Here is a 12,066-nt window from a genome sequence, read left to right on the forward strand (position 1 = left end):
CAAGAACTGTTAGTCTCTTCGAGGTCTGGAAATAGCCTTACTAGATCCAGAGACAATAGATCAGTGCTGTTTCTAAAGTATGCAAGGCCCTACACGCCTCACCTAAGATAAGGTCCCCAAGACCCCATTCAGTCCATTCCTGCTCTTGGAGCTTACCCCTATCCCCTTCCCCTTGTCCAAGTTTCCTCTGCCTCATTACAAGGTTAAAATCCCCACCCAAGGAGGAGCACAGGCCTCCGTAACATCACTTACAAGGAAGGTAGTACAGTGATGTATCCTTAAGATGCGTGCCCAACCTTAGGCCTACCCCTATGTAGGATGATAAAAATCCCCTTTCTGAAGATTTACCCTAACCCTAAAGAGAAGAAACCCACTCACCCCTGCTGCCAGAGCTACGGCTTTGGAAGTTATTGCATGTGATCTCATTTGCTGCAAATAGAATTCCCTTTGCGTGACAACCTCACCTGGGGCAGTCCCCACCTGTAACTCACCCAGGAACAAACTCACGTGAGTTCAGTTACAACTGTGGTGACATTAAGTTAGGTATTAAATTTTGGTTTGGTGATGTGGGCTTGCACAAGTGTCTCCATTTGGGCCTTGCTCTCTCTCTCTCTAACACTCACGTCAACTACAAAATCCTAGAAGAAATGATTCTTCTACCTTCTCTGTAACCAGTGAACAAGGAATGATGAATATATACGTCAATTTAAAAAGCCATGTCAAATCTGCATTAAAGGTGCCACAGCAACTTCTTCCTAGGAACATCGCCAAAGACAAGGGAAGCAAGGGCAAAAATGAACTATTGGGACATCATCAAGATCAAAAGCTTCTGCACAGCAAAGGAAACAGTCAACAAAACCAAAAGACAACTGACAGAATGGGAGAAGATATTTGCAAACGACATATCAGATAAAGGACTAGTGTCCAAAATCTATAAAGAACTTAGCAAACTCAACACCCAAAGAATAAATAATCCAATCAAGAAATGGGCAGAAGACATGAACAGACATTTCTGCAAAGAAGACATCCAGATGGCCAACAGACACATGAAAAAGTGCTCCACATCACTCGGCATCAGGGAAATACTAATCAAAACCACAATGAGATACCACCTCACACCAGTCAGAATGGCTAAAATTAACAAGTCAGGCAATGACAGATGCTGGTGAGGATGCGGAGAAAGGGGAGCCCTCCTACACTGTTGGTGGGAATGCAAGCTGATTCAGCCACTCTGGAAAACAGCATGGAGGTTCCTCAAAATGTTGAAAATAGAGTAACCCTACTGGGTATTAACCCTAAAGATACAAACATAGTGATCCGAAGGGGCACATGCACCCGAATGTTCATAGCAGCAATGTCCACAATAGCCAAACTATGGAAAGAACCTAGATGTCCATCAACAGATGAATGCATCAAGAAGAGGTGGTATATACACACAATGGAATACTATGCAGCCATCAAAAGAAATGAAATCTTGCCATTTGTGACAACATGGATGGAACTAGAGCGTATCATGCTTAGCAAAATAAGTCAAGCAGAGAAAGACAACTATCATATGATCTCCCTGATTTGAGGAAGCTGAGAGGCAATGTGGTGGGTTCGGGGGGTAGGAAAAGAATAAATGAAACAAGATGGGATCGGGAGGGAGACAAACCATAATAGACTCTTAATCTCACAAAACAAACTAAGGGTTGCTGGGGTTAGCGGGCTAGGGAGAGGGAGGTTGGGTTATGGACATTGGGGAGGGTATGTGCTGTGGTAAGTGCTGTGAAGTGTGCAAACCTGGCGATTCACAGACCTGTACCCCTGGGGATAAAAATACATTATATGTTAATTTAAAAATCTGCATTAAAGGTAAAAAAGCAAAGAAACAAAACAACCATAATAAACCCAGCAAACAAGAGTGATCTAGGAGATACTGCCTGTCTTGTATTTCTCATTACTTAGTTTTGCTTTTTAAATAATATTTATTGAGGAGGAAAGAGCTTTTGTATTACAAAATTAATATTTGCTGCTGGAAATTTAGAAAATAAAGAAAACCCCCTAAGAAAAGACATTTTAAAATGTTTTCACCCAGAAATAACTCATGCTAACACTTTGGTTTGTATTCTTTCCTTCTTTCCTCGCAAAGGCATGCATTTTCACGATGTAAACGCACTGCCTGTTCCTTCTGTGTACAGGAGAGAAGGGTCACTGTGGACGTCTGTGGTTCAGACATGGTTCAGCAGTTGCTAGAAGCGGGTGAGAGCAATATGATCACACTGGGTTTTTTGGCAGAATCATCTATCCTTGTCAAGATAACGTTCCAAGATGTTTGTATTTGTACATAGTGGAGCTGCCGAGCCACAGATTTTTAAAAAATAGCTCTTTTCCAAAAGTTTTGTAGCAGAATAGACTTTTCCCTCTACTCTCTTAGGTGTAGGGCCCATGGCCTGTAAATTAAATGGACAAAACTAGATTTTTAAAAAAGATTTTACTTATTTATTTGACACACAGAGAGAGGGAACACAAGCAGGGGGAGTGGGAGAGGGAGAAGCAGGCTTCCTGCTTGCCAGATCCCGGAACCCTAGGATCATGACCTAAGCCAAAGGCAGATGCTTACATCCTGAGCCACCCAGGCACCCTGACAAGAACCAGGGCTACAGGAGAAGGTTTATCAGTGTGCACACAGCAGCTGGTAAAAGAAGTAGCTGGCTGGTTAAATGGCTAAAAGTTTGTATATCCAACAGCTTCTAAGAAAAGAAGAAATCGATTCTTCTAGCAAACACAAGTGGATTTTTAATAGCACAAAAAACAGGAGATAAAGAAAATCATGGTTTGTTTATATGGGTGCTGGTGGTCTTTCCGTCTCCTTCGTGGCTTCCCTGGAGAGGGGATACGGGGTAGGTTTATTCTTGGTCCCTCTCCTGGAAGTAGAAACCACCCCAAAGAGAATTTATGGCAGCCTCATTTCTTAGGAGTTTCTGCTTTTAGTCAGATAAGGGAAGCTCCAGGAAGGCTTTATTCTACATTGGTTGAATCTCAAATATCTTCAACTTAAACTAATCTTCATACCAATTCTGGGGGCTCCAAGTAAGTTCCTACACCTTCAAAGACAGAAGAGCAACAGAAGTGTCAGAAGCTAGCACTTTCCGAACCATGGCACTGGGCACGGTCCTTTATTCACACAGTTCCACAGGTTAGTTTTGATTCATTCTGTTTGACAAATAGCACACCAGAGCCCAGAGGAGCTAAGTAATGGGCCCCGTAATCGGAGCCAAACTGTGTCTGAGAGTCTAGAACCATCCTACTTTTATTCAGCGACACACTTAGCAACTGAATCGTGCATGGCAGGTTTGATGCGAGCGACAGAGGGTCCCAAATAACAAATTGCTCCTCCCTTCAAGGCATTGCGGTCAAAGGAGAAGAAGTCAAAGCAGAGGGGTGATCAGTGCCGAACAGGTGCTGTGATAGAGACGGGCCCTCTGCGCACAGGTGGAAGCTGGCGCTATGGAAACACAGAGGAGGGACCCCAGGATGAGCCAGCAGACCGCCCTCCGGCGACTCTGGCCCTCCCAGGCATCTTGGCTGCCCTGTCTGGCCACTATGGGTTGGGTTGTGCCCTCCAGAGAGATATGTTGAAATCCTAACCCCATGACCTCAGAAGGTAATCTTATTTGGAAATAGGTCACTGTAGCAAGAGTAAGACAAGGTCATCGTGGAGCAGGGTGGTCTAGAAGTCGGATATGACCGATGTCCTTACGGGAAGACGATGTGAAGACCCAGGAAAGAACGCCATGGCGAGGCAGAGATCAGGGCAATGTGTCTACAGGCTTTCTCTCAATTTCCTCCTAGAAGTGACCCTGTCCTAACGGAGCCTCTGTTCTGCTCAGCTCTTCCACGTTATGAGTGTTAGTGGGACAGGCCTCCCTTTGGGGGTGGGTCTTTGGTTGGGTTCCCCAGATGCAGAACCTGAGGTGCAAATTCACATTCAAGTGCTCTACAGGGGAAGCATCCCCGGAGAAGCAGAGTGGGGGAAGCAGGGCAGAATAGGGGAATAAGCTGAGGCAAGCATACGGTCTCCGCAGAAGCTTGGCTTCGTCTCATAACCTGGAGATGGTCTGGAGCCAAGCTGTGATACGGAGCTAGTGCCCTTGGAGGCTGCTCGTACCCTTCTGCATGGGTCAGTCATTGGACAACTCGGGAATGGGCGAGGGGCTAGCAGAGCCTCCTGGGCAGGCCAAGGCAGCACCTCTGTGGCTGAGGGCAGTCTCTAGCTAGGGCAGCAACAGTGCATATTATCAGCACTCCTCCCCCCACAGCAGCTGTAGGGGAGTGGGTGACCTCTTGGCAAAAGGGATCGGGTCCCCCTCATACCAACCACTTCTAGCACAGGGAGCCTGCTGTGGCCCTGTGCTCTTCTGCCTGGGTGGGCAAGTGTGTCTAATCTGGGTAAATAAAGAACCAGACCAGAAAGACAAGCGCTTTCCTCCTGCAGTGTCCTTCTAGCACTTTCTAACCGACAAAGTCTTAAAAAATGCCAACAAGAAGTGCTTAAAGGGTCTAGCCCATTATCACAGAGCAGACAATGAAGGATAGATTTTGAGCCAAGTACCAATAAACCGATAGCTGGTGTAGCCACTGAGACCACATCCCCTTTGGCTTTTCTTTTTTATCTCCATTCTTTTTGCATGTGTGTAACATTCACCCCCAAAATGAGCAAGAGAACCTGTGCCGTCTCACTCTTCCACTTGAGCCTGCAATGCCGACTAGGCCAGTGCTCAGTCTCCCACTGCCGGGGAGCTCGGAGGCGCGGATGGGACCAGCGTGGCCTGAAACGCAGGAGGAGAAAACCCATCGGGGCACAGCCCTGGAGGCCAGCTCCTTTGGGAGGTACTGGAGAAAATAGGGGTCCGAGCCAAAGAGCCAGACTCTGCCAGGCGCTGCCCAAGCAGATACAGCTGCTCAAACTCGGTGAGAAAAATGATGAAGTTCTGGTTGTTGAATTTGGTCTCAAAGGTCATGCTGTTGGGGACATTCTGGAGTCTGCCTTCAGGCCGTCAAGTAGCCAGAGTCTCCCTTTTGTTCTTATGAGTCTTCATAATGCAAACAGGGTATTAATGCATTTTCGTAAAAACATTTAAAATTATATTCATATTTTCTATTAAAATATATTTGAAAATAAATTTCCAAGAAATTAACAAAAGAAAATGGAACAACAGTCTGTTTTCCAAATAATATCTTTTTCATTGTCATAAGGAGAACAATTTTTCATTATGGTCCCCGGAAGACACAGAGGACTGTGCAAGCTCCAGGCAAGGTCTTCACCCATCCTGCTCTCTGTCCTCCAAAGCCCGTTTCAAATCATGTGCTCAGAGCCTTAGTTTAGATGTTGGAGCTGAGTGAACCTGTCAGGCACAGAACTGATTTACACTCAACCTTGCAAAAACAAAAACAAAACGCTCACCGGTATTGTACACCTCCTTTTTTCCTTTTCTTTTTTAAAGATATTATTATTTTTTAGAAAGATTTTATTTAATTATTTGAGAGAGCAAGAGCACGAGCTGGTGAAGGGCAGAGGGAGAAGCAGACTCTCCGCCAAGCAGGAAGCCCTTTGTGGGGCTCGATCCCAGGACCCCGGGATCTCAGCCTGAGCTGACGGCAGACACCCAACTGACCGCACCATCCAGGTACCCCTAAAGTTACTACTTTTATGTAATCTCTACACTCAGTGTGGGGTTCGAGCCCACAACCTAAAGATTAAGAGTCACTCGCTCTACCAACCAAGGCAGCAGGTGCCCCACACACTTCCTATCTCTAGGCATTAGGAAATGGTTTTATAATACTTGGGTAGCTGGATTTTTTTTTTTTTAGCTTTTAATTGTGCACTTACATGTATCAGAAAAGCTGTTCATTTTCTTCCTAATGATCAATAAAAAATGTACTGAAGATAAGAAAATGCCTCCATCTTTACGAGGTGATTTTAGAAATTATTATTATGTTCTTACATTTTCGGGAACGTTGCCATTTAGAGGATTAGTGGTAATTAGCAAATACCATAACACAGTATATTTAATGAAAATGTCATTGATGTTCTATTATGTCTACTTTCATGAGTGAAGCAAATACTTTAAAACATCTGACAATTTGCTGATACAGGTAAGCTTGGTGAGCCGACTGGAGCGGAACACTGTGGAGCTCCGGCTTCTGGTGACTTCTCTGTAGCCACATCCGATGGCCTGTTCTCAGTATTCACTCTGTTAAATGCCTAATTCTGTCCCCCGTCCCCTGCTCTTACTGTTCTCAGGGGCTATCAAAACACTGACTGGGATTGCGTTACGTGAAGCAAGTCCTTCAGAGAAAGACAATTGTCATCTGTCTTCACTCATGTGTGGAATAGCGCAGAGGACCACAGGGAAAGGGAGAGAAAACCGAACGGGAAGAAACCAGAGAGGGAGGCGAGCCATGAGAAGCAGGGTGATGGGTGTACAGGAGGGCGCAGGCCGTGGCGAGCACTGGGTGTTACACACAACTGATGTACCACTGAACACTACGTCAGAAACTAATGGTGTGCTCTATGTCGGCTAAGTGAACGTAATAAAAAAATTTAAAAACACTGATTCTCTCCTTCTACCCTCCATTTGCACCTGTTACCCCTCTGAGCCAGTGTTCACCAGACCACGCCCACTGTCCTCTTCACGACGATCACAGCATTAGATTGCATCTTGCTGGTTCTGAGCTCCAAATGCACACCCCTAAATCACCTTTCTCCAGAGGTCTGCATGCAACTTTCATATCCATCTACAAGCTCACCGCTGGGGCTCAAAGAAAACTGGACCACAAATCAGAAGCCCTAGATGTACTCCCATGAGAGTTCAGTGGTGCCACCTGGCCTCTCCGAACCTGTTTTCAAATCTGTAAACTGGGGATCTTTGTCCTGCTTTGTGCGAACCTCACATGAGATCATGCATAGGAAAACACTCAATAAAAGGGCGACTCTTCTTTCTCAAGGTCTTACAGAAATGCTGGTGCTGCTGAGGATACTTTACACTTGTTTCATTTGGTTCTAACAGCTCTGCTTTTTTTCTTTATTAAAGGCTTTGTTTATTTATTTGAGAGAGGGAGTGAGAGAGAGCATGAGCAGGGGAGAGGGAGAGGCAGGCTCCCCGCTGAGCTGGGAGCTCCATGCAGGGCTTGATCCCAGGACCCCGAGATCAGGACCTGAGCTAAAGGCAGAGCTCAAATGGCTGAGACCCACCCCGGCGCCCCAAGGCATAGATTCTTATACTTATTTCATAAAACGAGAAAAACTAGGGCTTAGAATGCTTAAGCCTCTTGTCCAAGACCACAAACTAGTACCAGGGACAAGTCTAAAACCTGTGCTCAGCAATAAAGCCCCCACGAGCAGCAGTCAGAGTCCTCGGTTGCAAGTGACGGGAAGTGGCCCGGGTGAGACTAGCAGAAGCACAGTGCGGGTTACCAGGGCGGCCTGGGGCCTGCGGGCCGTGCCGGGAAAACCAGCTGGAGGAAAGGGCACTCCAGGGAACAGAAAGGACGGACAGACAGTCATCTTTCAGCCACGACGGTTGGGAGGGACCTTGTGACACCAGGCACCGCTGCTGCTGCTGCTGTAGTGCGTCACCACGGTTGTGAAGAGCAACTGTCTGTCCCGGATTCCGAGTCCCAGGGAGCGTCAGACCGAGGGAGCCCGGCACGCACCCCCACTCCCCCGCCTGGCCCAAGAGGAGCGAAGGCGCTGGGGCAGCAGAGGTGGAGACCCCAGGTTCTGCGCGCGCCTCCGGAGACAGAGGACTCCAGGTCAAGGAGGGAAGATCTGCAAGTGACCGGCCTACGCTGCCTCCTCCCCGGCCGAGGGATGCCCCCTGGAAGAACACGGCCTCCTTCCTGCCGGCGCTCTTTGGGACCCGCACGGAAGTCTGGGTGCAAAGCAACGGAGTTGCACAAGACACTTACAACAGTCCAGGAAGGACACCAACACAGAGCGAGTGAGAAAAGGAAGGCATGTCCAGAAGCTGAAGCCGGAGGGGTGCCCGGGGGGCTCAGTCACTTGAGCTCCTGGCCGCGGCTCTTGGCTCGGTCGTGATCCCACCGCTGGGGTGGAGCCTACGAAGGACTTTGTGCTCGGTGCAGAGTCTGCGTGTCCCTCTGCTCACACTCTCCCTCTCTCTCAAGTGATAAATAAATATCTTTTTTCAGAAAAGGTGATGTTGGAATAATTAGTTAAAATTTGGAGAAATAAAAACCATTTAGGTTCTCACTTGAATAATACCAAAATAAGCTTGAGAGACTTTAGTTATCTAAGTAAATAGAACAAAAAATTAAGGAGCAACTGGATGGCTCTGTCGGTTAAAGCATCAGACTCTTGAGTTCGGTTCAGGTCGTGATCTCAGGGTCACAGGATCCTGCCCGCGTGGAGCCCCACACTGGGTCCAGGATCAGCGGGGCGTCTGCTTGTCTCTCTCTGCTCCTCCCCACTCTCCACTCATGCTCTCTCTCTCTCTCTCTCAAGTAAATAATATCTTTTTTTAAAAAGAACAAAGAATTCAAAAACTAAAATTAAAAAATTGAACAAAAGAAAGACGGGCATTGTTTGACTACATAAAACATTTGACTCCTGTATCTAAAAATACAACTAGGATTTGGAAACAAATGTGTTAGGTCTGAACGATGCTGAGAGTTCAGTAGTTGAATCGGCAAAGGACATTGTTAGGGGCGACTGTGTCCCCTTAACTTCACGTGTCGAAGCCCTTGTCCCCAGTACCTCAGAATTTGACTGCATTAGGAGAAAGAGGATTTCAAGAAGTAATTGGGTTAAAAGTGGGTCATTCGGGCGGGCCCTGATGCAGTGTAGCCGGTTCTGGAAGAGCAGATTAGGGCAGAGAAGACGAGGCCTCCGCAGGCGCGAGGCCGACACCTTCCTCAGTCGTCGGCCTCCGGAACGGTCTGGAAGCGGGGCTCTGCTCTTCGGGCACCGGGTCTGTGGTGACAGTCACTCTCACCTTAGCGACTCCGCGGACACGCACAGTGCTCCCACAGGAGAGAGAGTCAGCGAAGTCCTCCGAGCCGAAGGGGACTCCTCACAACGGAGGGGACTCGCCTTCGGTTCTGAGAGGCGAAGGGGAATCGTGGACAGCCAATGAGCCTGCGATGTTTTCTAGAGTTGGTTTGCTTGTTTTTAAAGAAAAACACTTCGTGTTTTACCAAAACGGAGTGCTCTGCAACACTACATTTTAGTTAGGAATTTCGTAGGAATGAAACCAACCCAGACAACACACTAGGTGAAGCTTCGTGCAAACAGGAGTCCTGTCAGGGACCGTCTAGAAGCGTCCGCGTCCCTTTGATGGCTCGGTGGCGAGCTCACCTCTGGGTCCCCGAGGACAGGGTCGGTGCTCGCGGCTACGCGGCCGAGTCCCTGTCGCGGCGGCGCTTCTGCGGCTGTGGGGACGCGTGTGGCCGACAGCCTGTGGCCGCCCCGGCTCCCCTCTGGCCCCGGGAGAAGCAGAGTCGCGCTTGGCCTGGCGGACGTCCCCCGCGAGGGTCCGGGCTCGGCCGCTCTTTCCCTCAGGCTCCTCCGTCGGCCGGACGGGGCTAGTCCTGGCCTTGACCTCACGGGGCTGCGGTGCGACTCCCGGGTCCCCCATTGGGGGCCGTCGCTGTTGCCGTCCGGGAGGCAGAAGGGAGGTGGAGGCCGCCTTCTTCGGCCAGGGCCGTCCCGGGGGTCCCGCAGCAGGTCCGCCGGCCGGGGGCCGCTCCGGGGGCCGCTCCGGGGGCGGCCGCAGACAGCTGGCCCCGGCCGAGGCTGTGGAAGTGGGTCTTTGAGAGCCACAGCCCTGCTTCGGCCTGGGGCTCCCTCGTGGCCCGCTGGGCAGCACGTTCGTGAGACATCTCAGGTCCAGCCTGGAGCCTCTCGGGCGGCCCAGCAGCGATGGCCCAAGTTCTTCTGACCTTTTCAGAAAATCCCTTTCTGCAAACACCCAGGGAAGGGCCTCTGCTTGCGGATGGGTGCGGAGTGGCTGACCCGCAGGAGCCCCCTTCTCAGTGTCCCTTTGTCCCGGCGACAGCTGTGAAAACAAGGAAACTGGCTTGGGAAAAGGCTCACAGGTCCGTGTTAGTACTGGCAAAGCCCAGCTTTTTAAACAGGTTTTTAATTCAGGACTTTTTTTTTTTTTTTTAAGATTTCTTTCTTTCTTTATTTACTTGTCAAAGAGAAAGTGAGACAGAGCACAAGCAGGGGAGCGGCGGACAGAGGAGGGGCAGGCTTCCCGCTGAGCAGGGAACCCGACAGGCGACTCAATCGCAGGGTCCTGGGATCATGACCCGAGTAAAAGGCAGACCCTTAACCCACTGAGCCACCCAGGCGCCCCTATTCAGTGCTTTCCTGCCAGCTCAGACCCTGGTGGCCTCACCCCATCTTCCCACAGCAGAGGAAGGGCAGGAGGGAGGCTGCCTGTGTCGGCTGTCCCTGTTGACGTGCCGGGCGCTGCTCTGGGGGCAAGAGCCAGTCTTGGTCATCTTGAGTTCCCAGTATTGGCAGACTCTGTCACACACGTGTCACATGTCTGCTGAGAGGTGGGAACTGAGCTCTTGAACAGGGTCTGTCACAGAATTCACAAATCTCCACCAGAAAGGGAAAGTCTCTGAGGAAATCAAAGGGAAGTGACCATGAGCTTGTTTTTACACCACGTTCCCGCCAGTACGTTTCGTTGGACTTACTGTGCAGTTTGTTGACATGAAGGAAGGAAGGGAAATCCCAACAACAGTAGAGCCGAAGAAAACAGTTCGGATCATGGTCTTTCTTCACTTAAGACGGCATTACTCCTAAACAGACTCTTAGCCGCAGAGAACGAGTGACGGTCACCAGAGGGGGGTGGGAGGTGCAACAGGTGAGGACGTGAGAGTTCGCTCATTAGGGAGAGCACGGAGTGATGTGCAGAACTGCTGAGCCACTACACTGTGCGTCTGAAGCCAACGTAACACCGTACGCCAGCCATGCTGGAATAAAATAACAAAACAGGAAAAGACTGCAACACTCTTCTCCTAAATAAGTTAATTTTTTAAAAAATCCAGATTCTGTACCTATTATTTAGCAGGGGGCCTCTATTTTGTAGTCAAACTTCTTTGGCTTACAAGTAAGAGAAACCCAAACAAAGTGACCTTGGATGAACACAGGGTCTGTTAGAAAATGCAGGGTCACTTTGCAGGCTCCAAGGGCGGGATGTGCCCTCAGGTTCACAAGGGACTGGAAGTGGGAACCATGAAGCCATCAGAAACGAGCTACTCCGTCCCTCTCCCTTGCTGCTTTGACTTTATCTACCCTTCCTTCGCTCTGCACATCTGGTTCTCTCCCCCCGCCCTCCCCCAGGGCGCTACAGACGGCCAGGCTGGCTGCCCCAGAGCAGTGGATTCTGAACCTGTTCACGGCCCTCCCACTTGCCTCCCAGGCAGCCACTCTCCTAGATCTCTATCTAAATTCCCCCAAAAGGAAGGAAACACTGGCAGGAAACACTGGCCCGGAACCCACTCTGTGGACAGGTGGGAGGAGCCGCTCTCAGAGGTATGAAGGGCAGTGTGTGCGCAACACACCCCAGGGAACAAGTGCTTTAATGTGGAATTAATATGACTGAAACGGCCTATCAGAATATCATCACCTTCACATTTAAAAAATGGTACTTTTTATATATGAACATGTATCTATTATACATATATGTTATTCCTCAGATAGCAAATTAAAATAATCCACATGAACTCAGTGGCTTTACTATTTCCCTTATCCAAGCAACATGACACAGCCACTCTGAGAACAGTTCCTGGAGTTAACTAGGAAGTTAACTTGTGCGATAAATAAAAATAGAATTCTAGATGTTGCCGGGTGGCTAATTCATCTGCAGGATGCAAATGAGGCGATTTGAAAGGGGACATCTCTTTATTCAGACCAGCAAGGCAGCATTTAAGGAATTATTATTCAGTTAAATGAGGGTAAATAGGATCCTGGTGACTGAAAAATCTGAGGCTGCTTCCAAAAGCTCTCATTTGCACCTGGGGAATAGAAAGAAGAATCTGGGGGGA

The sequence above is a fragment of the Mustela nivalis genome (assembly GCF_964662115.1).
Source record: "Mustela nivalis genome assembly, chromosome: 4".
In the NCBI taxonomy this organism is placed as follows: domain Eukaryota; kingdom Metazoa; phylum Chordata; class Mammalia; order Carnivora; family Mustelidae; genus Mustela; species Mustela nivalis.